The 25,116-nt window shown below is 39.3% G+C and overlaps 1 long non-coding RNA gene across 4 annotated transcripts; it reads left to right on the forward strand.

The window, feature by feature from the left end:
* Positions 1-12: 12 nt before the first annotated feature.
* LOC135443888 (uncharacterized) lies at positions 13-24,027 on the forward strand. 4 transcript variants are annotated; one of them, XR_010439128.1, is made up of 7 exons: positions 13-203; positions 10,915-11,091; positions 13,520-13,582; positions 19,194-19,369; positions 19,587-19,683; positions 22,299-22,377; positions 22,736-24,027. It is a non-coding gene; the product is annotated as an uncharacterized LOC135443888 (long non-coding RNA). The 4 variants fall into 4 exon arrangements; XR_010439127.1 differs by having other exon boundaries at positions 22,299-24,027; XR_010439130.1 differs by lacking the exons at positions 22,299-22,377; positions 22,736-24,027 and adding an exon at positions 21,923-22,289.
* The last annotated feature ends 1,089 nt before the right edge of the window (positions 24,028-25,116 follow it).

Here is a 25,116-nt window from a genome sequence, read left to right on the forward strand (position 1 = left end):
CCCGGATGTTGGGGGGGCGGGGCCGGGGCGGGGGCAGCGGCGCTCCGGCCGCTCCCCTGAGCCGCTCCCGCCGCCGCCCGGAGCAGCCCCGAGCCGCTCAGCCCGGCTGCCTTCAGCGCCGCTCCCCCGAGCGAGGTGCTGCCCTGGACAGGTGTTGCCCGGGCAGCCTCGGCCCTGCAGGAAGCACCTCGCCTGCAAGAGAAGTAAGTGCGGCTCAGGGGCAAGGTGTGCCTGTTGGGGAAGACAGGGTGGTCGTCCTCTCCAAGAGGCCTCGTCACTCTTCCCTCACGAGTACCGCTTGAGAATTCGGAAAAGATGGGTTACATCACCATTATCTTAACATCTCGGCTTTGGCTGGAAGTTCCAGAAGAAGCAAGCAAGTGTGCCAACTCTTTTTTTATATGCTTCCTAGAGTAACACAAGGATGGTGCTAAATTCTGTAAAAGTTCAATGGGTGAGTTTTGTCCCTTAAGGGGAATTCAGGGAAAACCTAGCACAGGGGATGTTTCTTTGTGTCCCCCCTTTTAAGCAAAGGATGCACATTCCCAGAGACTCTGGGCATAGGGAAAGTTATTTGCTGTATTAATGACTTATGTGTGCCAGCAGTTTGTACTTTTATGTTTCTTGCTGCTGTGTTGATTTTTTTCCTCCGGAAAACTCTGATTTTAAATAGTATTTTGAAACAGGGGGGTGAAAAATCTGCTTTTCTTAGGCATGTGTTTCTCTCAATGGCTTTCTGTTGCTTTGCAGCCCAAAATACAGACGTTTCTTTCACATGATTGTTGTTTTGGTAGGGAGCAGCTGTTGTAAGGTGTAGGTCACCATTCATGAAAGTGTATTTCTTTCAGGTACTTCAGCTATAAAATAAATGAAACAACGGTAGCCACATGCTGAATTGGAGGTATCTATCACAGTAGATACAGTTATTGATCAGAAGTATTTTGTCATGGACAGAATGTAGGTGCAGAAGACTCATAAAGTTTTGATGTTGTTGCATTATCCTGTAAACAGGGGCCACTGAATAGAGGAGTGCTGCTAAAAAGCTGCCAAGAAAAAGCCTTTCTGCATGACCACCCTGCAAGGTCTCCTTATGGCCTGCTGTAAACTGCCTTCACCTGTTATCTCTGGTTTTCATCACTGTTGGGTCAACTGACTTAAATCACAGAAATACAGAAAAATTGATTACTGAAATGGCTGAATAACACTGCTAATTTCATGAGCCCATTCAGCTTGTGGGAAGTGTTTGACAAGCAGCAGAGCCAATAAAAAGAGTGGGGAACAGAAAAAAACAGAGTAAGGGGAAAAGAAGGGTAAAGTTTGAATTTGGAAAGAGTGGGATGGGAATGCTTTTTCAGTGACAATAAACAGATCAGCTCAGCTGCAGGTTGCATCCATGTTCTAAGAGAAAGGGGAAAACTCACAAAGAGCCCCAACAGATTCTGGAATACATTTCCTAACAGAAACAACTTAATAAAGTACAAACTTCAGCCACTTACTTCAATCAAAAGGGATAACATTACTTTTAATATAATATGAGAAATAGAGTGCTGTTTATCCAGGTGTGTGGATTTTAGATTTTTTGTGAAACTTTATTAAACAGGGGAAAATCACTGAAATTTGATGAATTAGCTTTAAATACCTCACTAGAGGCAGTGAAAGTAAGGAGAGTTTTAAACTAATTCATGTTGCTTGTTATTTTAAATTATGTTCCTTATCATATTGTTCATATGTGAACTATATTCAGTTGAGATATGTAAATAATATAACCCTAGGGCTTTTTTGAAATTAGAATGTACGTGGCAGAATTAATATCTAAATATGTGAATATGTGAAAGTAGTAGAAAATAAAAAGCTGCAAGGAAGAATGATAATAAAAGCTTGCTGCTTTGTGCTGAGTTAGGAACATACTGATGTTGAGAAAAGATAGTGCAATTTTCCTGATTTTTTACTGTTATAGAGGCTAGTATTGCTATCTGGGGAAAAAAACCAAGCCTTGTAACTATAAAGCTACCAAGGATTATTCACACTGAAAGAGAGACCGCCTCTTTTCTTTTTCCCTTCCTCCTTCCCCTGCCATCCATTCATTCTGGAGTGTTTTTAAGGTGGCTTTCACTGCCTCATCCTCTCCTCATGGAGGATTTTGCTGTGTACCTGTGAAGGGATGTGTATAGTTAGAATTCCCTGAGGACTCACTCACCAGATTGTCACACATGAAGTTTTGATGCAGGTTGTGTGATGTGTTTCCTGCCTTTAGCAGAAGGCATCCCACCCCCTCCCATTCTGCCCCCTCTCCATTTTATTTCTGTCTCGGGAGCTGCAGAGGAGAAAGTGAAAATGGAAATGCTCGGTCATCATGCTCTCAGGTTAGGTTACAAAGAAATCAGGATGGAAGCAAAAATGTTGAGAGAATCAAGCCTTCATCAACTGCAGTGTGCTGATAGAGTATCCCAATTAAATTATTCATAGAGTTAGCTGTACGGCATAATAGGAAGAGGAAATTTAGGAAAGCTGTAATGAAGCAACTGTAGAAAAGCAGGGGGAAAATCAGTAACACATTCTTGCCTTTCTTACCCCTTGAAATAACTTTCTGTCTGCCAAAATGATCTTGTGAATGTATAGTAAAAACCACTCCATGTAGCATTTCCCAAAATGTGGCTGTGAACAGGAATGGGTGTTAATGATGCCTAGCAAACATCAAAGCCTCATTTTCTCCTACTTCACCCAACCTATTAGCCAAGGACATTAAATAGAAGGTCTTCCCTCCTATCAAATTATAGGTTTTGAAGTTCAAGTTAAGTTTTTGATTTGATACTATGTTATATTCAGTGGCTGTTACACTTGCAGAGATAGGTATGCCTATACAATGGGAAGGTAATGAAGAGACAGGTCCCTCAACAATGCTGAGAAATGACATTTTTTCAGCTGATGATTGTTAAAGCCATTCTAACTGGAAACAGCACTGCCAACAGCTTAACCACATGCAAAGAGTAAACTGCAGCAGCATCTCACTGGTGAAATAATGTCATTTCCTAATGCAGGCAAGCTCTCCATCCCTGTGTGAGCTGCCCTGGGGTGATGCTGAAGGGCAGACTCTGGGAGGGAGGGGAGCCAGCTGTGCCAGCTGTGCTGTGCTGACCAAGAGGCACCAACAGGGACACACCTCCTGTGCACAGCTGGCTGCTGATCCCAGGAGTGGAGTCTCAGTTTCTCTCACACTCTATGCCTTTGCACTTTCTCATGTGTTTTGACTCTGCTGTGCTTCTCTTAACAGGGGGCTCCTTGTTGTGTGTCTCTCTTCTCTGAAAAACTTTTGTCTGAGTTAGCAGTGTATGAAATTCAAGATGTGATGGTCCAGCTTCCCTGTCTGCATCTATTGTCAGTGGCCAAATACTATAAAATTGGTTGCAAATTTAGAAGGCTTTTTTTTTCATAAGCCTGTGGAAATGAATTGTTATAGTTCAATTACATTTAAAAGATCCAGTTTAGGTTCTCAGAGAGACTTTTGCCTGTAAGGCAAAACTGGCTTCTTAGTGATGTTGACCTTGTTGTTGAAATCAGAATTATAGAGGTCACTGTGCTCAATACATGCTTGTAGTTTGCTGTGCAAAAAGCTTCCCTTTGAAAAGGCAGCACTGAAGAAGCAGAATACATAAAATTTCCAAAAAGATGTCTTGTTGCCTTTGGCTGCAATGTATTCAAAAATATAAACCTAAGTCTTTAAAAGAGAAAGGGTGATTTGTCATTATTTGCTGATTGGAATTTGTGTGCAGTTAATATTCAGAAAGCATTCATGGAGTTGGTAATGATTTTTGAAAGTGCTTTTTTGTAGTATTAACAGCCAGTCATCTGAAACTTAATCTTGAAAGTGAATTACTGATCTTGTTTACAACATTCAAGTTATTCTGTCAAGAAATGAAAAAAATGCTGTATGACTTACCTGAATAGTTGCAATAGCACAATTTGCAAATGCATTACTTCAGCACAGAGTTGATATTTGAATCTGTATGCTGAAATTTGTTACAATACTTAAGAATAACAAACATGTCTCAGGAGCCTTCCTGGGATTAATCCTAAGAAATACTAGACTCTGACCAGTTTTATGTATCACATTTCTATTTTTCATTTCACCAAGTATAAATCTTGTTATTCATCTAGTTATGGTTTGTCCTGGTTGGTAATAGAAGCTCTGCAGACCATGCAGCTATAGACCACTTCGTTCTAAATTAATTTTCTATGTACTGCACTGTAAATTTTTAAGAATGGTCAGGACTAGCTAACTGTGAAGTAGTATATTATGGTCTGCTGAAAAGGAAAAAGCTGTTGTATTTCACATAGATTCGAGAAATGTTTGATTTCTTGAATGTCAATTTGTTACCAGAGCATCTTAAACACATGTTTAAATGCATCCTTAAATTTACTTGCAATCAATGGGATTTAAAATGTACTTTACATGTATGCTTACTATGAATATATAGAAGATAAAGAACTATGGAGGGTCTGATCAGCTAAGATCCGAGTGTTCTTGTTTTCCATTGGGAGACCAGGTCCATTCCCTCTCAAGGCACATTCAGCTCTTTCAGTGCCACATGGTGTAAGTACAATCATTCCATTGGTTTGAGCAGGTTAATTTCTTCCAAGAGAGAAATGTCTCTGGTTGGTTGGTTTGGTTCTTTAATACAATACTGTTTATTCAGAAAAAAATATATATGGATGAATAATTTTTTCAGATTAATGTAGAGGCAGTCAGCAGCAAGCACTTCCTTGTGTTTTTTTTACAATTCTGCTTTTTCAGTGAGTTCTTTACCCCAGGGAGCTGAAAGACTCTTTCTTAAGTAGCTGGTATTCTTTATAGAGGTTTTTTGGTTGCCTGCTTGGAAAGGCTAAGATAAAATAAGGCAGGATCTGTGTTTGTGGTGTGGCAGCTACTTTATGCATGTTGTTTCAAGGTATCTGTGAAGATTTTTGTGTTTGCTCTGTCTTCAGTAGGAATTAGATATCTTCCATTTACTGCAAAATGAGAATGATACATGTGATTTCCTCATTTTTTTCCTTTCACAGTCAAGTCTTTGAAGCCCAACAGAGTTCAAATATATATGTACTTCTTTAAACTACTGGATTAGAAATCACAATTTTGACTAAGTGGTATGTTTCATATGTTGGAGGAGGATATTCTTTTCCATATTACTCTTGCTGTGAAAATCTTTAGTGAGGATGATGTCTTTTTCAATAAAATTGCCTGGTAAAATCATCCTCCTCCTCAGAACTGTATAAATGGATGACTTTGGTTAGTATAACCAAGTTATGAATGTATGACTAACCTGTACTGTCCTCTCTGTGAATTGGTAGAAAAACATAGCCCAAACAGAAAATAAACAAAAATCGATCACATGAGGAACTGCCTTAGAATAGCCTTAAAATGTCATAGGATGTCGAACAGAAAAACAAAAAAAAAATTTATTAATATGATAAGAAGAGAAATACTGGCAATGAGAGTTGAGAGTTCTCACTTGAAAGCAAACCTAAAAGAAATAATACATTCAGTAAGCAGAATTATGAAGGTTCTTTGGCATGGAAGGAGGCCTGATTGTTTTGGGGTTTTTTGGCTTTTGTTTAAGAGCTGTGATGCACAAAATCAGCAAGCAGAGCTGCCTGCAGAGTGCCAATAGGGGTTGTTGAGACACATTTTAACACACAGGGCAATATTTGAAGACTAGAGAGGGGGACACCATGGCACGAGGGGAGAGCATCAGATCTCGGCACAAGGCATTTGTAGCTGTCCTTGAGATAAACAGAGCAATGGGACAGAGCCATCGTGGCCCTTTGCCTGACTGGTAAAAATAAGCACTGTGCACACTTCATATGCATCTCTCCCTTGAATGTGTGGGAGGAGAGAAAAAGCCACACAGGAACAGATGCTCTGTTCTTGTCCTGTTCATGGCACCCTCCCAGCTCCTTATCCCTGCCCTTCGCTCGCTCATGCCACACTCAAGGGAAAGGCTCTGTTTGATTCTTAATCCCTGTAGGATTAAGAATCAAACACATCTATGGATTGAGTTGAGGATTGACTGATTTTTTAATAAATTTATTGGCTCATAATAAAAGAATAAATCATCTCGTGCACCATAAAAACAATTTCTCATTACTTTGGTAAGAATTTTGACAGGATAAAGAGAAAGGTTCAAATCTTAATTTGGGGAAGTACTGTTCTATGAAATTGATTCACAGCAAGTATACCTGAGTGAGTAAAAGTTCTTGATTTATTCAACATTACATGTTCTCTAAGCAAATCAGAGTAGGGGTTTTTTTCCCAAAAAACCTTGATAGTTGTCCAGCATTCTGTTTGTCATTGGGGCTTCCTGCATTTGATTTAATTTTTTTCTCTAAATTCTTTGCAAACTGCCTGTGCAGCATCTATCTTTAAGATGAAAATTTGCTAACACTGACTGTATGACTACAATGAAAGTATTTCAGCTAAGTACTCTGAAGGTTTTGAAATGAATGTTGATATTTATTAATGCAGTGTTCCATGTTTTGGAAAGACATCAAGGTCAGTTGAAGCATTTGTCTGGCTCACATCATATTACATTCAGATTGCATGTGAAATCTCCAGTTGCTTTGTTTTGCCTTTGGACAGGTTGCTCAGAAGGTTTGTCAGGAATGTTGGGGCCATGTTGGACAGGTGTATGGGCACATTGTGGGGCTGATTCTTCCCTTGACTTGAACTCAATCAAGTGAAAGCCCTATTAAGCCAGAGGTATTGCAACAAAGCAAAATGGGCATGAAAGGATAGTCAAACACAGACTGTTTCCTGCAGGCTGTTTCCTCATATTCATTCATTTTTCACTGTGTGAGGAGCACAGCAGCCAGGTACTGTGGCAATCAAGCATTAGAATGGCAGAAAAGAAATGAGAAAGTACCACTGATCTTTCTAATGACATAGTCTGATTTGAGATATGTATTACAGATTTTCAAAATATATGTTACAGTAATTTATTGTCTAAGGTAAGCATTGTATGGTTTCATATTGGGGTAAATATATGTGGGCTGTATATTCAACTTCAGTAGTATTTTGCTTGCTTTCATAAGACTAAATAGGCATACACAGCTTTTCTATTTAATAACTAAATCAAAATTTCTGCAGAAGGCCACACATTTTTTAAAAAAAAATTGTCATTTTAAATGTTTTTCTGTCTGTCCTTTCTCTTAATCTCCTTTGTCTTTCATAACCCCTTTCTTACTCATCTATAAAACTTGAATGCCCTGTATTCTGCCACCCACCAAGTCACTCTGGACCATTAAGGTCCTGGAGCTTCTGATGTTGTGGCACCTGGGGACGTGGTTTACATGATTTAGTGTTGTCAGAGTTAGGTAAATGGTTGTACTCAATCTTGGAGATCTTTTCCCACCCAAGTGATTCCATTATACTGTGTTTCATTCCCTCTGTGATAAAGCTCTTCTTATGGTATCTTCATGTTTTGGAGCCCTTTTATGTCCTCAAATCCCTTTTTTTGAGGTTTATGTTGGTCTTTGTGCTGGCCTTTCCTTCATGCTTGTGTCAGGACAGAATCCACTGCCTAAGCAATTTCTCTCATTCCCACTCCTAGACCCCTGCCCTTCCTGAATGCAGAAAAGGTGCTGATGTGACAGTGAAGCACTCAGTGAGATAAGTGCTAGACTTCCTGAAACTGTGTTCTCTGTGCAGTGTCTGTTAGTAGGAATGACTTGCAGCAACAAATCTGCAGGATGGAGCAGAGCCAGAGAAACCACGAGGAGTGAAAGGTGTCCAGGTTACCTGAGCAAATTGGATTGTAAAGGGGAAAGATTGGAATGTGTGAGAAATTAAGATAGACTGCTCTTAAAAAGTGCAGAACCATTGTCAAGTGTTCTGTCAGTCCTGATTTCCTACTGTTTTAACTGCATTTCTTCCCTTCTCAGGCATCTCTTAGGAATCTGGTGATGGTGATGTCAGTTATCTGCCACTACTACATTAAGATGCTTCTTCCAAAACGATAAGTGATGTCATTCTCTTTATAGAATTGTCACTAAGCTTCAGTCATTGTAGTGACATGCAGGGCTCAGCATTCCAGCAAAGCCCTTAGTGCAAATGTTGAAAATCTTTTCAGTTTGCTTGTCAAAATTTATCATAGGCTTTGAGATGTATGGAAAAACTGGAGTCTGTTCTATGGAAATTCGGCATTCCAGAAAGGCAAATCAGTACAGAGTCAGTGAGGAGAAAGAGCTTGGTGATCCATGGGATTGGAAGTGTATAGTGGGAAACTAGGAGTGTAACTACACTACACAGTGAAGTAGAAGTATATAAATAATTGATCTAAACTGTCTCTAAAACTGTTTCCAGAAGTGAATTAGTGCAGCCACCTTAGTTTGGCTCTGAATACGTGCTGGGGAAGACTGGCTGTCTCAGTGACAGGGCACATTGGCCTGAAAGGAATGTGCTAACCTATCTGCACAGCTCTTGGGACCAGGCCATGTGGGTGTGGAATGTCTGCAGTGTCTCTGCTCTGACAGGCCTGGTGTCACAGCCAGCTGGGACCTCTTCACATTGCATACCATGGTAGGAGAGATGTGCTGTGAAAGGGCTTGCCTCCATGAGCCAAGCTAAATGAGTGTTAACAGATGATATCATTTCCTTCTCTGAATGTACCATCACAGAGGTAAAGCTCTCCTGAAGCCAAGGAACTGTGTTAGTAGAAGAGCATAAGTCATCAACTGGCTAGGAATACACTGACTCTAAAATTCAAAACAGAATTTTCACATTGAGACTGCCATCTGATAAAGTAGTTACTAAAGGGTCTTTGGTCAGTTTCTGAAATAATTCTAAGTTGTATCACTTAGGCTCATTAGGCTTATTTCTGAAATCATTTATTTCAGAAACTGACCAAAGACCCTTTAGTCTTAGATACAATGCAAGTGTAAAAGTTGAGTACTTGCAGTGATTTAGGAGTTCCCTTCTAGTCCTGTGTTTGTATGTCTCACAATTCTGTTCAAGCATCAGAGTCAACAATGCATCCCCCTATTGACTAATCTGGGAAGAGCTGGGTCCTAATTATAATCCTGTGGAATAATAGCTCTTATCTTTCATGTATCTCTTATCTACATATATTTCAGTTAACACAGTTGAGGTGTGAAAGCAGTGGCTTGTCTGGTAGCCAGAAGATGTAACCTTAAAAATGTGGAGGGAATTAGACTGCCTCAGTTGGACAGTTAACGAAGCACTTTTGTTTTATTGTGATTCTTTCTAAGTAGCAGTGACAGAAACAGAGAGCTCTTGGCTAAATTTCTTGTAACAATATGCCAAACAATATACATAATGATTTCAGTCATTCTAGTCATGAGGACCTGAGAACTGCTGAATTCAGCCAGATGAGAAGTCTACCTAATCTAGTATGTAGATACTTATGGGAAAAATGTCCAGAGGCAGTCATGCTTGCAGGGATTTTTCCATCATGCTCTTCGGGCCTTCTGTGACTAGGAGACTCTTTTGTTTAACAGTTACTGCTGACCTGCTGAATAGAACTGCTGAATCAATGAAATCATGCTTTTTCTGCTCCATGTACAGTTTATGCCTCACAATATGTAATGAAAGTGAGCTTCGTTTATTATTGAAAAAGAAAAAGCATGCCTTCCAATATTTATATTGGGAAAAGTGATGTATTACTATTAATAGGTCACCTTTTGAATAAAGGTCTTTACTTGATACATTGCTCTCATATTCTTCTCTACATGTTTTTCTAATTCTATCATAATGTTTTTGATAATGGAATTACTAAAGCTCCAAATTATTCATAAAGTGTTTGTGGCCTGAGTGTTTACAGGGCAGATTTTTCATGTTTTTCTGTTAATTTTTAAATAAATAATAAATTCTGTTAATTTTTAAATCATTAAAAAGGTATGTTTGTCCCTTAGAGCACCAGATATTTTCAGATTTCTTTCCTGGTGATACTAACACCCCATACATGTACATATATGTGTATTTTCTCTTCCCTTCTTGATGTGCATTGCACTTAATGACACTGAATAGCCTCTGGCATTTTATCGCTCATTCAGTATTGAACCACCTCCAAAGCTTTTCATAGCCAGTCCTAGATTTCCTCAGCCTAATAGTTTTGTGTCATCTGATGTTTATTCCTTTGTCTAATTATGTGTGTTCTTTTTCACAGTGTTTATGAATATATTGAAGGCCCACATCTGTCAGCTGAGCCTAAGTCAGTGAATCCTGAAAAAGAATACAAGCAATATAAAATATGACCTGTAAAAATAATCCAGCCTTTTTTCTTCTTACTAAAATGAATTTTACTGTTTTAGTTTTATTATTTATTTATTACATAAGTAGATGCATTTTTAATTTGTTTTCATAATGCAGATCTTTTCAAAGCACTTGTAGGATAATGGAAATAGAAGACGAGAAATTCACTGCTTTCTGATAATTCAAAAATCACACATGTTGACATTAATGACTAACATTTTTATTTCATATTTCACTGTATAGGATTCTGGCACATACTGACAATTTAAGGGTGATTGTCAGGAAAGAACTATATAAAAGAAGCTGTTCTTTTTATTTTTTTAATGTTAGCATGTAAAGGTTGTCTTTGACTGTCTTCAATCTCCTATTGGCTTAATCCACTATACTTACTTATTAAGCTATGAATACCTGCAAATCCTTTAAAGGATTAACTGTATCTGCCTGCTAAGCTTTCCGAGGCAGTTAAAAATAACTACAGGCTGATTCTACTGACACACTAAAAAATTGGACCTGCTCTACATTTTATGTTGTATCTGCTGCTGCTGTGACAGATGTGACACAGTCTGGAGGTGCTTAAACCTTCTGTGAGGTTGGGTTGACCAAGTGCTCTCAATCCCCCAGTTCTGACTAGCAGCTGTTTTCCCTTACAGCCCAAAGAGGATCAGCATTTGCTTTGTCTCATGAAAAATGCCAGAGACCAAGAACATACAAGCTGGACAAAGAAATTCAGCTTAATATAAATTCATGAAACAAAGGTGTCCTTCTCTGAAGAAAAGGCTTTGCTTTATACAAGTGGTCTGCAATGCAAATGCAGTCCTTCCTGTTTGGTATGTTTTTTTTCTAGCTGTGCTCATTGACTTCAGAAAATGTATCTCTTTTCCACATTTACAAAACTGGTATATTCTAAGACAGTGTAAGCATGTGTGCTGGATGCTGCTAGATATTGTTAGGAAGGCAGCCAAATATATAATATCCATAAGTGGAAGCCTAACAGGGAATGCACAATTTCTCTCAATGGTCTGGAGAGTGCAGGAGACAGCAGCACATTAAAATGTGTGCTGACTACCTCTGTTCCTGCTGGCTGTCAAGGAAGAGTTGCACTTCACCTCCTTCCTTGATCAAAGAAGTTAAATACTGCAATATATAAAATGGAAACTTTGAGACAAAACTTATCACTTTCCACTGTCTTTTGCCAGGTATTTTCACTCAGAAGCCTTGTACTGGTACAACAGAAATTTATGGCTTCAAAAGGATTCAATAAATGCTGGTGTTTTCTTGCTGTCAAAGGACAGAATGGGACAGTGATTCTCTGCTACAGTGATTTCTACCTTCATTTACAGATTGTTTAAGTTCCTGTACAAAAAAGCAGAAGTGCATATAACAGCTGAAACTGGTTCTAAATTTTATAAGAGCTGAAGGAATGTAACATGGCATAAAGTTATTTTCCCCACAAGTCATAGGCATCAGGCTAATTAATACTTAGCTGAGTGCATGAAACTTGCATTTATTTAAAGCTGAAGGGGGAATATTAAAAACCAAATTCAGTCAGATGTAGGTACTCATAAGGGACAACTCTGTCAGCATTCCTTATAGTGAACTTACTGTAAAACAATATATGAATATAGAATAATATGAACTTGGGTTGGGCTTGCTAGCCACCCTGTCAGAGTGTAAAGCACTGGCACAGGTGCAGAAGGAATATTGGATCTATCAGTGTAGATTCAGCCTTCAGTCCCCAAAAGTATGGTTCCTAGAATTCTTTAGCTTAGCTAGTTGAAGAGCTACGTAGTTAGTGGTTGCTGATTAATTACTTAATTATTATGCTATTTGGCAGTAAGAGGACTGTAGGTTTTCCTGCTCTTCTAAATACACAAGCAAACTGCACAACCCAAGCTGAAGGTTTTAGCTCAGACACAATAAGCATTATAACTTTATTAGCATTAATATGTGCTAATTTATGTCTAAAATGCATATTAAAAATTGTGCTGAGACAACTTCATACTGAGCTGTATCACACAATCACATTATGCTTTTACTATTTCTAGCTAAGGGAAGTCAACAAAACCTTGGGAGAGTTACATTTTAATCCCTTGTTCCAGTCAGTGTCTGCCTGTGGCCCTGGTCTGCCTGAGGAAGGGCCATGGGTAAGCAGATACGTTGCTTGTGGTCCTTCAGTGTTTCTTACAGCTAATTGCAGAATTTCTGCAGTATCCTGTATTGCACTACTCAAGCAACAGATGACACAGACATACCAGGTAGATTGTGTGGTTCTATTTGCTTCAATACTATTTTTTCTCATTAGGCATGTATTCCTTAATGTTTGGTTTTATCTGAACTTCACCACAAACTGTCAAGTTAAATTTTACTCATTGTGTGTTTTTGGAGGCAGAAAATGGACTTGTACAAAATGCACTTCCTAACATAAACTATTTAGTATTTTGCTGTGAAGAGAAGGTAGCATTCTTATGTTTTAAAAGAGAAATCTTGTGGAACCCAAGCTTGTCAAATTTTTGCCAGAAACTTGCTCTGCTTGCTGGTTGCCTGCCAGCTCTCTACCCATCCCCTTGGCAGGTGGCCCAGCCTCCCCAGAGCTGCAGCTGCCTCTGCAGCAGGGCTGGCAGCACTGGCAGGGCTGCAGGTCCCTGAGCAGGTGGCCACATGGACTCCCTCCCAAAGGTCCCCTGCCACCCTGGCCTGAGGGGCTGTGCCTCCTGCTAAGGAACTTCCACGCCTGGAAATGTTTTATCTTGTGCCAGCCTGTAGGAACCCACATTCTTTACTTTAAGAAATTCTTTCATAAGTGGACATCCTATTTCTGTCGCTAAGGAAGGCCTCGTACCTGAAAGCAGGGATGGATGCCTTTAACACATCACTTTGTAGCAGTCCTGCTTCTGAGGAGGGTTCACAAAGAAAGGACACAAAATGCAGCAGCATGTCTAGAGGAATTTTGCTTTTTAAGTTGGAATTTGGCTTCTGACATTAGCATTAGGTTTTGTTGAGGTTTTGTGCTTTCATTTTAACAGACATTCCCCCCCCAAATAATATATAATCTTATTTGAGATGCAATCAGACATCAGCAATATCTTGTGGACTAATATGCAATTTTAAATGAGTTAAATATTCATGGTAATTGATACAACCTTGGTATTAACAATCTATTGTGAAAGAACTGTAAGAATAAATAGAAGCTGATAAGCTTTATGCTGGTGTGCACATGATTGCTGACCTTAGTATTTTTTTATCCTATCTTTTTAGGGCTGAGAAAAGTACAATTGAAGAGCATGGAGCATTCTGACGTGTGTAACTCTTTGTATCAAAGTAAGTGCCAATTCAGGTTAATTAATAAAAGTGCACAAAAGATTTTTTCTTTCTTTTCCTGATTATTCTTTAATATTTTGCTGCATTTTGAATAGCTTGCTAGAAAATTTACCTTTCCTAATGGACCCCTATTCCAAAAATAAATCAAATCCACGAGAATAGGCAGGGTTGGGGAAGAATTTTTTTTTTTTGTTCCAGCTATTGTTTGTAGATTGCTATTAGGTGTCATGTAAATAAATCAATCAATCTCAGCTTTATTGAAGCTAAATAATGATCTTGAAAGACACATGTGAATGTAATGAAGGAACTGTGATACACCAAATATTTTATAGACTGTTATCTGGAGATGATACCTTTTTATGACTGTCCTCAAGGAAATGTAGTGAAGAATTTTTAATTAACACAATACAGTAGAGCATAAGAAGGTCTTGTAATTAATTTGGCAAATAGAAACAATGATGCAATAGAAGACGATATTCTGATAAAATTTCTCTAGCTTTGTAACTTTTTCAGCAAAATTGCTCAGTGATTTTACTTCAGACCTTGCCCCACTGAAGGCAGTAAGTTTATTCCTGAAGTTCCTAGTGGGGTAGAGTAACAGTTTCAGAGTCTAGGTGGACATTATTTTGGCTTATACAATGTTACCTCACAGTGCAAGAGATGAAGGACTAAACACTGCCCTATTTAGGGAACCAATGGTCTGTCAAAATCAGTACAAAAGTACAAAAAAAATATTCCCCTCCTGTTTCTCAGCTAGTACAATATGTTGGAGTGGAGGTTAGCCTTGCTGTGCATTTTTAAGATGCTTCCAAATAGCTGCCCAAAATGACACCAAGCTCAATTGTGCTGCTGCAGCTTTATGTGTATTGAAAGCACAGGGGGGGTCTGTTAATAATAAAATTAGAATGAGTTAGAAATAAAGTGTATGCTCTCTTTCTTGCTGATGTGATGACAAGTAGTTTCTCTGATTTTATTCCTCTCTTGCATTAGCCAATATAAAAATTTTGCACAACGCTTACAGATTACCAATAACTGCCTAACTCCATTTCTGCTTACAAACTTAGTAACAGCATGCTTGCATAAAGTAGACTATGATGGTCACATCTTCTGCTGCATCCTGGCATAGCTCCAACTGCATAGCTGTTGACTTCATGAGGATTTGGATACAAACTTAAAGTTAAGCCCATGCTTAACTGCTTTGTCAATCTGTCTCTCTCTCGCCCTCTCCTCCTGCTGTTACTATCATGTAACATCTATGAAATTTAGCTCGTGCTGACATGAAGGAATGCTCAGGTATTTCTATACACTCCTTGTACACAAAGCTGTGGTTGATTTACTCTTGTTTCAAGCCTGAAGAAAAGACTGCATCCACTGTGACTTCCAGAGTGCTGTGAGTGTGTGTATGTGTTTATCTGTTCTCTAAGGTCACGTGTGGGCCTCTCATCCAACCAAAACTTCCATAAGAAGGGAGACTGCATTTCAGAATAAAACCTTTTCTGGGATTCCATGCCAAAACTCATGCTTTTTGTAGCAGTTGTAAATTAAGTAATTTGGTTTTTGATTTAAATCATTTAGAGGTATCAATAACTTCATAAACATTTTTTCATTTTATTTAAAAACATTTACAGCAAAATACTATATCAGTAATAGTACCAAAAATTTATAAAGTGAGCTGTATAACTACTATTATATATAATCTCACATACAAAACTGAAGTTATTACACAAAGGAAGGTATAATAAAATTATGACTGTAGGCAGTGACTTTCATGAAGAGTGTAAGTTTTTCAAACACTTAATAAATAAGAGATTTTCCCAGAAATGTAACCTTGTGTTTATATGATTTATGTTCATTCTTCTCCAAAGCAGCATTCAGCTACAATAAGGTTTAGTTGGGCATTTATACATGACCACATTAATGAATGTGATATTTGACTGTCTAGAGAGCTGTGGATATATTTAAACAAAAGGTTTTATAGTTGCTTTAATTAATGTTATAAATCAGAGCTAAGTGACAATATTGTCATAAATTAAAGGGAAAAATATTTTAAGCACACATTTCCTTAAATTTTATCGCCTAAAAAATTGGGCAGCATTTTTATGTATCTCTTCATAGTTTGGTATTTGCTAGATGTACTGTTGTTTCCCCTGGCATATCTGTTCTGTAAGGCAAGGGACAACAGAATCAAGAAATAAACATCTGACCATGTCACAAATCCAATTAACTCTGACAAGGGCTAGTAAAGTCAAGTGAATAACAAAGCACTGCTGTCTGGAAGCAGCTTTGCAGGCAGTAGGACACCAGCTGGACGAAGCAAAAGTACTTCAGGCAGCTGAATTTTCTGCCTCCACTAAGACAATCTTATACCCTGGTGAGGTCACAGTGCTGTAGCATTTTCAAGTGTCACATCTCATCTCTTCACTGTTCTAAGCGGCAGGGAGGAGGAGGAGGGAAGCATTCCCCTCACAGAATGTAAAATATGTGCTAATGTCATTACAAGGTAATGCAGCGAAGCAGAAACTGCAGCTACCATTGCACAGCCTCTCCTCAGCCACCACCACGGCGTTGGGTTATGATAGAAACCTCCAAGAGATTTCAGTGCAGCAATCCTTGGGCAGAAATCGTGGTGGTTTTCTAATCCCAAGGCCTGTGCATGTTCAAAGTAGCTCTCCTTTTTCTAGCTCTTGATGCATGTAGCTAACCAATGTCTATTTAATGGAACTGAATGATTAAATGATTGCTTCACCGGTCTGCTGTGTTCATCCATGCTTGAGACTTAGAAATATGGGGGGATTTCTCATCTGGAGTATAGCAGAGTCAATCTAGAGACATTCCTTTGGCAAAGTTATTTTGAGTTTATCTTGAGAGGACAATCCACTCCCTGCCCATCTGACTGGAAATTGAAATTCTTCAGTGCTTGTTTCCAGATAGAAAGGAAATACGTGCTCCGTTTACCTTATCTGTGTAACCCAAACAACACAATGTTACCCTTGGAATCTTTCCTTGCTCCAGCCTATTTCCCTGTCATGAAGTATCCTTAAGTGAAATGCTTTCCATTTACACTGTAGTAATGGAAGGAATCTTAGACCCCTATACAATACTCAGTATTTTTACTGTTAATTGTCAACATTATTTGCAGCTCCTAATAACCTATCTTCTAGTAGCCAGAAGAGTCAAATATATAGTTTGTCAGCTTTAATATGGGTTATAAAACTGAAACAAACAGATATCCTCAGCTTTGAGATGGAGGAAGGAATAGTTCTTAGGAAACAAGATGAGAATTGGGGTTAGCTCATAACTCACAGCTAGTTTGCATCTGAAATTTCCCAGCACTTTTCTAATAGTCCTATTAAACTGAAATGAAAATTATATTAACTTCAGCAAAATTTTCCAAAGGGAGATTTATTTAGTTCAGAATGGGATTTCTGGGTTCTAGAAACCAGAAACATCTACACACAATGACTCAGTGATTAGGTTATTAAATTACTAGATTTAGAGCAGGAAACTGAAACTGTTTCCTCTCTTCTAATTCCACGTGTTTCTATGCACAGCATCTTTTGAATCTTCCCCCCGCCCCATCCCCACCAACTTTAAATAAATACTTATTAATCTTGGAGTTGCTCTCAATTTTTCTGATACTAAGAAATTAACACGGGGTGAGATGGGTAAATTGAAGTGTCAGGATGGTCTCTGAAATCAGAAAAAGAAGCAAGGAAACAAGGAAAAATAAAAATATGCAGGATTGCTTCTACAGAAAACTAAAAATTAAACATATCATCATGCTTGTACATTTTTAAGTGTATTGAAACTTGATCTTCTTGCTACAACTTTGGACACAAATAGAATTTAGCAAATGGAGATATGCTGTAGGAGCAGCACAGGCATATGCTGACATACGATTACCATATGTCAGTCCACAGTGATTCTCGAGCTCCTGAGACATGTTTTATTCTTTAAATAGTTTTCCATCTTTTTAGCATTTTGAAGCACATAGACTATTTTCATTATGCTTTTTTCCTCCTTCCTTTGAAGCCACATGCATTTACAACTGACTTAGATTAGGCAGGAAAGACAGAAAGAAGCTAAAATAGCTTTCAGAAATTACTACTGCAGTCAAATTTATTTGGAAATTCAAGAGTCAACATGAACTATTAAAATAAAGTCTACATTAATCTTTATAAATAAAGAAAACATATGGGTTAGGGTTTTTGTCCTGCATTCATCCAGGATCACATGCAGTATTTTGTTCCTGGGATGTAACACAGCAAGTTAAAATTTAATTTAAAAACCAAAAAAAACCCCTTTGTATTTAATCAAGTATCATTAAAACCTGAGGTTTTGACTTGAACTGGAGACTGTCTGAGTCAGAACCTCACAGACTCACACAGAGAACATAGTAGCTGCCAACAGGCTATTTCCTGTTGCTTTTCACAACAAGCAAAAAAGGGATATTTCAGTATGATCTGCAGATGTGCAGCATGATGACATTTAGATGCAAGTTTTACAGAGGCCTACAATTTTAGGCAAATAATGTATAAAACACCCTCCTATTCCTTAAAAAAACAATCCCATCGCTAAAGACTTAAATCTTTCAAGAAATTGTGTGGCAGTCTTATGTTTTTAAGCTCCTAAAAGTTTTGAAGGAAAAAATACTTCAAATTTAATCAAATGCCTGTGAGAGCTTAAAAAAAGGGAAAAAATAATGAGAACATACATAAAAATTCTATTGCACATGTTAAGGTAGAAAAACTGTACTGAACACATTTTTTTTGCTTTTATAACATCTCATATAGGCTTTATCAGCAAAATAATTTGTTTCTTTAGTGAAAAAAAGTGCATTATACTTCTCAAGAGAGAAATAATCTATTTCTGAATGTCTGGAGAAATGCTGAGAATAATAACTACAACAAACAAGTCATTAAGAACAATTTACTTTTTCAGTGCCTGGAGACATAATATAATTTTCCAATAAGCTCCAGTCTCCTAGCTGTTGCAAACCAAAGACATCCAGTATTAGAGTTTCCTACTAAGTGTGCATATCAGCTTGAGCCAGCACAGGAAGAATTCTTAAGGCTGGGCTGAAAGAACCAATGTTTCCTCAAAGCCTCTGATTCATCACAGCTACATTTGCTTTCTAGCTCTGTGTCTTAAAAAGGGTCAAACTCTGCAATGTTGAAGGGCATAAAGTAGTGCTTGGCATATTGGACATAAACACATATATCATGCAGATATCCTCCTGTTAGGAATAAATCAACTCCTGCTTGCACTAAAAGGCACTGATGTAATCACAAAATGTTTTAGAGACCTTTTACTCCTAGTGGAGATTTTGCCCCTCTGCAAGTTATGGGTTGGGTCTTAGCATACTTTTGTTGAAATAAAGGTACTCCAGTCAATTTGAGAGTTGAACTGGAAACCAAAGTCCTGTAAGATTTGTGCTAGCCTCCTCTACAGGAAGGTAAACAACCCCAAATGAATGGTGATATGTGAATAGTTCTTCCACAACCTCTTTGTTTGCCAAAGTAATTGTAATTGAGTGGCCAGATTTCTTCTGGATGACACCAGAAGAGAAAAATGAAGGTTATATAAAACCATATTTTGTTTCTTATCCTAGGGAAGCCTTACATGACACAATTTGGATGATGTCTGGACTTAAACCCATTATCAGAAAAAGATAATGATGCTGTTGTGAGAGCCAAATGAAGGGACAACACATAATATCATACACAAGAAAATCAGAGGAGATCTTGAATGAGCAAAGAGGACGTACATGATGGAGTTATTTACCAGGTACTATAACATCAAGAAAAGCAGAGCATCTCTTCTCAAAAGGGAATTACAGAAATTAATTGAGGATATTGTGGCATCATTCCTTTAAATCCCTTATGCTCCAGAGTTCCCTGTTTCTCAGTGGCACCCCCTTGCTCTCAGAAGTTTTGCACCCACTTGTTCTCTTTCCACGTCACAACATCCTGTCTGTCTGTCTGTCTGTCTGTCTGTCTCCTAGGCTCAGCATCTCTGTCCGGCTGTGAACAAAGCTGTCATAGTGGTAAACACTGTCAGATAGATTTCCTGCCTCCTTTTTTAATATGTGAAAGCAAAAGGTAAGAAGGGTGTACTCAAGGTGTTTTCCTGGCACTGCTACAGTGCCTGGAGGGCAAAGGCTATTCCTCCTCCCCTGCGCCACCAAGCAATCCATGTTCCAGCACCAGAGGGAAGAGCAGGGTATGAAACAAGCAAAACAGTGTCACACAGAACGTGGAGGAGTGAGTAAAGAGGGCTGCCTTCTGCTTGTGAGGTTTTTAGTATATAGTGGAGACTGGTGTGAAACATATCTATGGAAGACAGGTGAGAGGGGAACTTGGTGCTTCTGAGAGGTCCCATGGCCAAGGAGGTTTTGTGAGAGCTTTTTTTCAGGGAGTTTCAAAACAGGTGATGATGATGTGCAGTACTGGGCCAATTCCCACCAGATGCAAAATAACTTCTGTGTGAGAATATACTGGAGCTATAAGGAACCTCAGCCCCTGCAGTTTACAGCTGTCAATCTGCTCCTGCTGCTCTGAATGACTTGCTAAAGTAAGCACAGCCTCTGCTGTCTTATTCACTGAGCACAGACACATCAAGTACGTGCAATACACAATAATTTTCCAGGAAAATATATTCCATAGCACTCTGAAAGTAAAAATACTCTATTTAAATGAGATTCACAGCAGCATGTTTTATTGACTTTGAGAGACAGATTCAGAAAAAGAGGATTACCAAGCTGAGACTAATAGCTACGTTCAACATACTTATGCTAGTTTACATTGTAAACAAGAATTCCACAGACCCAGCAGAAAAGTACCTGGGGGTGTTGGTTGACATCCAGATGAATGTGAGCCAGCAGTGTTCCCAGGTGGCCAAGAAAGCCAATGGCATCCTGGCCTGTAAAAGAAATAGTGTGGCCAGCAGGAGCAGGGCAGTGATTGTCCCCCTGTACTCGGCACCTCAAGTTCTGTATTTAGTCTTTGCCCCCCCACTGCAAGAAAGACATTGAGGTGCTGGAGCATGTCCAGAGAAAGGCAACAAAGCTTCTGGAGGGTCTGGAGCAGAACTCCTATGAGGAGCAGATGAAGAAGCTGGGAGTTTAGGCTGGAGAAGAGAAGGCTCAGGCAGGACCTTATTGCTCTCTACAATCCCCTGAAAGGAGAGTGCAGCCAGGTGGAGGTCAGCCTCTTCTCCCAGGCCCAGCAACAGGGCAAGAGAAAATGGCCTCAAGCTGCACCAATGGAGGTTCAGGGTGGACATCAGGAAGAATTCTGTCACTGAAAAGGCTGTCAAGCATTGATACAATCTATTGCTCCTGGTGCTGGAGTCACCATCCCTGGAAGCGTTTAAGAAATGACTGGATGTGGCAGTAAGTGCTATGGATTACTTACATGGTGGTGTTTGGCCACAGGTTGATCTTGAAGGTCTTTTCCAACATTAATGACTCTTACTTAATGATCATTCCATATTTAAACATGCCTTGTTTTATTGGACAGTGCCACCTAGGGGGTAATGGCTTTTAAACTAGAGTGGCAAAGGAGAGGGAGCTTTAATAATAACATAGAAAAGAATTTCTTCCATTAAATTCTCTTTTGGAATATACTAGGCAGACAAACTGATGCTGAGATTTTCATACAATGGAATATGACAAAAAACTGTAATTTTTACAGGTCCCTTTGGAGCTGCCCATACTCTTTTCTCTCTTTCCATTGAGAGAAATCTCTTCTGGCAGTGATTGGGGATGCCACAAATCCCGATTTTCTCCTCTGCTAGCCGGGTCTTGCTGGTATGATCAGTGGAGAGGTTATCTACATCTCATTACAGCTGTAAGGCTGGCTAGGAGATTGCTGCATTGCTGTGTTTGGGTTTCCAAGGACTTGAAATAGAGCCTTGAAAAGTTTGCTTTTTGAGGCCAAAAGCAGAGAGAAAACTCTGGTCTACTTCTGCTTAATCTAGTCTGCTAAAGGAAGGTAGTGTGCAAGGCAGGAATGAGATGCTGAGACTACTCTGTCTGACAGCAGATAGGTTTTATCCTGACACTTCCCCCACTGTCCTTGAAAGTACAAGTTGGCTCCTTTGGACTTCTAACAATTTAACCTAGAAATGGACAAAATAAACTTAGAAAAAATGCCCATCTCTGTACCATGTTTATTTTCTTCAGAATTAGATTTGTTTTAAAAGCCTGAATTGTGGTAATTTCTTTCCTGAAAAACAAAATTCCAGGACAGGTAATATTTTAGGAGTGGGTGTTTTTTTTCCCACACACTTTTTTTATACTCACAAATGGTATTTGATTTTATTCTGTATCTTCCACAGCAGATGGCGTGCCTGCCTCCCTGAGACCAGAGATCCCAAGCAGCATGCAAATGATACAAGAAACTCGTATAACATAGAAACAATAGTATAATATAAGAAACAATTATGCAAGGAACCTGCTCCTCTTTCCTTAGAGAAAAGTAGTGATGCTTCCACAATATTTTTGAAGGAAAAATGTCAACATTTTTGATAGCATGACTGTGTGTTTGAATTGTAACAAAGGGCAGGTCTCTTTCTTTCCTTCAGTAACCTCCACACACATAAGCAATTGAGTATTAATAAGAAGAGATTTTATTTCTTGTAAGTTCCTTTTTAAAATAATCCATTCTAAAAAAAAAAAAGGCCAGCTGATAAAAGTTGCTTTTCTGCCCCCTAGAAATGGAAAAAGAAATTGTTTTGGAACTACAAGCCACAGACATGGCAAAAAGGTGATGGAAATTATACCAAAGCTTGCTGTAAGTACCACTCAGGTAAACAAGTCCTGTGGTGAAATTATGGCATGATGGATTGTCTCAGGCTGCAAGATGTGGCTGGGGGTGTTTATTCTGTTGCCATCTGTTAGAGGTGGGGCAGTTATCTACTGTTAATTGGGCCACCTGTTAAAACCAGCTAGGGCAGTTTTCTTTAGTTCTTCCATGACCAGCCCTCCCTCCAGGAGATATCTGCTGTTAATGGGCCATTGAGTCTCACTGCATGACGGATAAAATTACATCATCCCCTTAAGAGATGCTCTGCCCAGGGGGAGGAGCCAAGCATTACTACATGGATATAATCTAAGATTTGGAATACCACAAGCGGCTTTTTCCCCTCTAGATTCCCAGAGGAAGACCAGGTCCATCTACACCACTGTCAGAGGAAAACTACACACTTTTACAGGATCACTGCTTCAGCAGAACCATGCCTGTGGTTCTGGATATAATCTGAGATTTGGAAAACCACAAGCAGCCTTTGCAAGCAACCAGAACCTCCTGTGCAGGAGGGCTGCAGCCACCATTTAATGGGACTGCTACCAACACCCTGACCAACAGGGTGTCAAGTCATATTCTGACTCTGACAGTGGTTTTTTTGTACTATTGCATTTGTATTTTTAATTTTACTAGTAAATAAATGTTATTCCTATTCTCATATCTTTGCCTGAGAGCCCCTTAATTTAAAATTATAATAATTTGGAGGGAGGGAGTTTACATTTTCCATTTTAAAGGAGGCTCCTACCTTCCTTAGCAGGAGCCTTTTCAAGCCAAGACATGGATAAAGCAAACTCTTACTGTCCTCTAGATGTCATGATGTGGAAGAGGAGCAGCTGGATACCAGGGCTGCCACACTTGAAGCTAAATAGGTTTTGACATGATCATTAAAGAAAAGCTACAGTACGGCACGGCAAATTCACCATGGTGCCCATCCTGATGTGACATGCTCTGGAGAAAGCGGGCTCCTGCTCAGGCACTGGCAATAAACACTGGACCAAGCCTGGGAGACAGGGACATGGACACCCACATCAGATCCACACTGGCCATTCTGGATTCTGGCTTGGTCACTCAGCATAGATTTTTGGTGACTTCCTTGATTTGATAAAATCAGAGAGAATATGCAGTTACACTTTTAGCACAGTGCTCTTCCCTTTATAGGTTTTATTTCTTAGCAATGCAACATGGTTTTTACATATACATGCACATATAAATAAATAGAATGGCAACATTAATAAATAATTACAATGTTAAATATGTATACACATTAGGAGGACTTGCTATTGCAGCTTTACTTGTAGATACTCACAAATACATACGAGTCTTGTCCAACAGCTCTTTCTTACAAAAGAAGATACAACAAATTCAGAGACTTGGAATAAGATATTTAAGAATAAGGATTGTGTGATTCTTTCATATATATGTGTCTAAAAGAAAGTCTGAAGATCAGAGTTGAGTGAAGATGAATTGAAGAAGCTCTGATAAATAGTAAGTCATTAGACATAATTTGGAATATTCAGAACTTCAAGTACAAAATAGGAAGAATCATCCTGCTCTTCAAATTCCTGAAATAATCCCGTTCCTTTTCAGAATCCATCATGCTACAGGGCCTGGCTCATTAAAAGCTGTGATTTAAAGGTGTTCAGAGCTAGTGTGTGTTAAAGTGCATTTCCTCCCCTGTGTTTCCCTGTGTTAAATCTTTCCTTACCAACAAACCTAACCTCTCTGAGGGGCCTGACAGCAGAGTTAGGGAGAACACTGTCCCTGGAGGCCACTTCACTGCAAGAAGACTGCTAAGAAATCCTGCTTCCACTGAATCCCTTTAGCTGTTGACTTTCCCAAGGACAACTTTCCCCTAACGTGCAAGAGGCACACCATAGGTGCAGTGTGCATGAGACACTCTGGGCTGTCTTGACAAGTGTTGTCCGCTGGCAACGAGACAAAAACCATACAAGCTGAAGTCTCTTAATCAGAACTGAGTGTATCTACACTTGCTGTCACAAGTAGGGAAACAAGGTGATGCTTAACAGGAATAAATGAGGAAGGAGTGGGGGAAGGGGGAAATCTTGGAGAACCACATCTGGATAAATAATAGAATAAAATGTTCCATATCAGCAGATAACTGTCGACTATCACTCTGGAAGCAGTGTCTGACAGGAACCCCACAGCGACACAGAAGCACACAGTGCACATCGATGATGGCCATTAAAGGTGAATGTCCCTGTGCCTATGGAGCCTGACTCCAAGGGACAGAGACACAGGGAACCTTTTGGTGCTTGAAGGGGACATCTCTGGGGTGCCTTCTAAGCTCATCCTACTTCCTGTTGTAAATAACTATGAGGGTTCAAAAGAGAGCCCCCTACCTGCCTCCTCTGCACTCATCCGCTGAGTCCGTGCCCAAGAGTCAGAACAAGAAGTGGCAGCTGAGCCTACTAAGATACATTGTAGCAAGGGTGAATGCTTAAATACTATGTATAGCAGATCCAAGCAATCACAGCATCCATTCGCTTGGAAAAGCCCTCTGAGATCAGGAAGTCCAGCCTATGACATCAACCAGACCCATGGCATTAAGTGCTATATCCAGCCTTCCCTTAACACTTCCAGGGGCAGGAAATCTATTGCCTCCCTGAGAAATCCATTCTAATGTTTAATTGCTCTTTCCATGAAGAATGATGCCCACCCTCCCCTGGCACAGCTTGAGGCTAGTCCTGTCACAGGTTGCCCACGAGA

Source organism: Zonotrichia leucophrys, chromosome 2 (assembly GCF_028769735.1).
Source record: "Zonotrichia leucophrys gambelii isolate GWCS_2022_RI chromosome 2, RI_Zleu_2.0, whole genome shotgun sequence".
NCBI lineage: Eukaryota > Metazoa > Chordata > Aves > Passeriformes > Passerellidae > Zonotrichia > Zonotrichia leucophrys.